Source organism: Onychomys torridus, chromosome 12, assembly GCF_903995425.1.
Source record: "Onychomys torridus chromosome 12, mOncTor1.1, whole genome shotgun sequence".
NCBI classification, from domain to species: Eukaryota; Metazoa; Chordata; class Mammalia; order Rodentia; family Cricetidae; genus Onychomys; species Onychomys torridus.
This window is the reverse complement of record NC_050454.1, coordinates 21,960,214-21,963,840: the sequence shown is the minus strand read 5'-3', so window position 1 is coordinate 21,963,840 and position 3,627 is coordinate 21,960,214.

Sequence of the window (3,627 nt, the reverse complement as noted above, 5' to 3'; positions counted from 1 at the left end):
AAATTTGTGAGAAATGAACTTTCTTCTTCTTCTTCTTCTTCTTCTTCTTCTTCTTCTTCTTCTTCTTCTTCTTCTTCTTCTTCTTCTTCTCCTCCTCCTCCTCCTCCTCCTCCTCCTCCTCCTCCTCCTTCTTCTTCTTCTTTTTCTTTTTCTTCTTCTCCTCCTCCTCCTCCTCCTCCTCCTCCTCCTCCTCCTCCTCCTCCTCCTCCTCCTCCTTCTTCTTCTTCTTCTTCTTCTTCTTCTTCTTTTTACAAGACAGGGTTTCTCTGTGTAGTTTATCTTGCTCTCTAGACCAGACTGACCTCGAACTCACAGAGATCTGTCTGCCTCTGCCTCCTGAGTGCTGGAATTAAAGGCATGCGCCACCACCGCTTGGATGAGAAATGAACTTCTATAATGTAAGTTACCTTGCTCATGTGTGGAGGCCCACAGAGACTCCATAGTGTGGCCTTATTCCATCTTGATTCAAGGTCAGAGAGTCTGAGCTTCTTTTGCCCTACAAGGCTGCATAATAGGCTGTTTTGACCAAAGGCATGGTAATCAGGTGTCTTATACTTCAAGGCCTAATTATAGGATGCTTTGGTGTATGTTGTGGCTACCAGATGTTTTGAGAATTAAGGAAGTGTTTACATCTGTCTGTACTTTGTTCTTTGAACCATGGTGTCCTTGAGAAGGGGAGCTCTTTTGCCTCTCCTCTTGCTGGTATATAAAAAATCCTTTAAGAATAAACTTGGAGCAACTGTAGTATTGACTAAGAGCCCTCCCAAACCTATTTTGTACCTCCATCTTTTTCCTTTACATCTATTTCTCTATTTTTCATATCTATTATTTCTCAATCCACACTCTCCTATATCAAGGACTGTCCAAAGGCCACGCTGGACTTGGCACTCATGACATTTTGTTTTGACATCCTGATGAAACTAAGACAATATTCTTCAGTGTATTCAGGAAGTACAATACATCATTGTATCTCATCTCTGCTGAGATCACCCTTGAACACTGGCTGGCATCCTTGGGTGTCTCTACTGTATAATTATTATTGTATTTATTGATAATAACTTAATGGGTATATGAATATCATCTGTTACTCTAAACAATGAATCTGCTAATAACCTCTTCTATACTTACCCCAGTTAGATTTTTTTATTGAGTAGTTTAGGGATGGCTGCATATGACCTGAAACAAAGTCTAGATTTAATTTCACTATTATGTTTGTTTGTTTTGTTTTGAGACAGAGTCTCTTGAGGCCAGGCTGGCCTCAAACCAACCATGTAGCCAAATATGATCATGACTCCCTTATCCTCATCCTAATCCTTCTGTTCCCACCTCTGGAGTGCTGGGATGACAGGCATGTGCTACCATGCCTAGCTCTTAGGAAAGGAATGAGGGAGAAGAGTTCTCCTGGGTAAAGGAACAGAATGAGTAAATGTCAGAGGTCTAGATGTAGCAACTACATTAAGTGAGGTTGGCTGTGTTTGGGTGTGTGAAAAGTGAGGCTAAAAGACCCAAGGGCAGAGCTCTCCATATGTTGTCTGCTGAAAAGGTATTGTTTTTCTAGTAACACATGTCCCTCAGCTTCTGTGCAATTGTGGAGGTAAAAGTCATGCTTTAGGGTCTATATCTCCATCTGTAAAAAGGCATTTGTGCTGACTAGGGTTTTTGTTGTTGTTTTTCAGTTTTTTGAGACATAGTTTCTCTGTGTACCTTTGGTACCTTTCCTGGAACTCACTCTGTAGCCCAGGCTGGCCTCGAACTCACAGAGATCTGCCTGCCTCTGCCTCCTATGTGCTGGGATTAAAGGCACGCACCACCCACTGCCTTTGTACTGACTAGTTAGTTTTATGTCAACTTGACACAAGCTAGAATTATCTGAAAAGAGAGAATCTCAATTGAGAAAATGCCCACATAAGATCCATATGGAGGTTATTTTCTTAATTAGTGATTGATGTAGGGAGCAGCCCATTGTGAGTGATGCCATGCTTGGGCTGGTGGTCCTGGATTCTATAAGAAAGCAGCCTGAGCAAGCCAATAAGCTGCACCTCTCCATGCCCTCTGAATCAGCTCTTGCCTCCATGCTCCTGTCCTGACTTCCTTTGATGATAAACTGTGATGTGAAATCAATTGAACCCTTCCTTCCCCATGTTTCTTTGGTCATGTGTTTCATCTCAGCAATGGTCACCCTAGCTAGACAACTTTTGTTGCTAAAGCTTCCTTTCTTTTCATGGTTATGTGCAGAGGCAACACTGATTTTTTTTAACACACTAGATAATGTAGAGGACATCAAATTTTATAGCTCAATGGTTTTCAAAAATTGATTCCATAAAGCCACTTTTTCTTTTTCATTTACAAAGTATTCATTATAATCCAAGCTTCCTGAGGTGGGACCAAAAACATGACTGATCTTCCCTCTTCCCAGTTCCCATCAGTTCTATATCAAAACTATGGAAACCTAAGAAGGAAATTGAGAACCATGGCTCAGATTTGCAGTGGGTAGCCATTTTAGTTTTGACCTGGAAGTTCCAACCCCTTTGAGGCTTTGGTAATGGTCACGCCTACAAGGTGGGGCTGAGAGAGGACTTTGAAGACCCGAGTTCCTGATGCTGGGTCTATCTTGGTTCCAGGACCCTGGACGCTAGAGGGAGACCAAGCAGAGTTCTCAGACAACACCACAGAACTGTGCCACACCTTTCCCAGACCTTGCAACCTACCTATCCCTTTATTTGTAAGTTACACCATTAAATGAACCTCCCTTTGAACTACATGGAGTGGCCTTAATAATTTCACCAATATAAAATTGAAATGGTTTCATGCAAGGGGGGTGTTACAGGATTATAAGTTAGGATTCAGATAGTTTATGGAGTAGCTTGACATCATGAGGCTCAATAAAAATAAAGGCCAGAGACAAGCTCCCTCTTGTATTATGAATTTAAATAAGGCTAGGTTGCTAAAGAAACCATATACTGTGGTCACAGGACATGGAGAAATCAAGTTGGTACTTACCAGAAAGTCTCCTCCCTACTGGATAGCTATCATAGGACCAGGAGATGCTATATAGGCTACTAAGGAAAAGTTTGTCAAAAGTCTTACTCATCTCTGAACCTTGTGAACTATAATAGTGATAAACGTGGCAAAATATGCCCATGCCAATAGTGGCACAGATGTTATGGAGGTAACCAACTGCTTTCATTAAATGTTTAAGGCCTGTTCCCCAGGAAGAAATACATGCCTTGTATTGTTAATCTGACCAGGAACCCTTGGTTGAGAATGAACATCTTCAGTCCCAACAAATACTAAACATAATTCACCTAAGTTGTTCAAATCCCCACCACAATTTCAAGAAAGGTAGATGGGCCAGCTCTTCCTTTTGACCCTCAATGGGCAGCCTTTAGGGTTTGGAGGATGAATATTCTCTGGTCCAGAGAATGTGTTTGGAGGGAACACTTGGTGAAGGTTTTAAGGTGTAAGCCTTCAGTGTAAGAGCTACAAGAGGGGTGATTCCAATGGCAAACTGGTCCTTGCTAAACCCCAAAGTAATGGAAGTAGCCACAATTCTGACACTTTTCAAAAAATCATAACTCAGTCTTTAGGTCATTTTTCCAAACTGGAATTATATCTGTTGTCTCATTA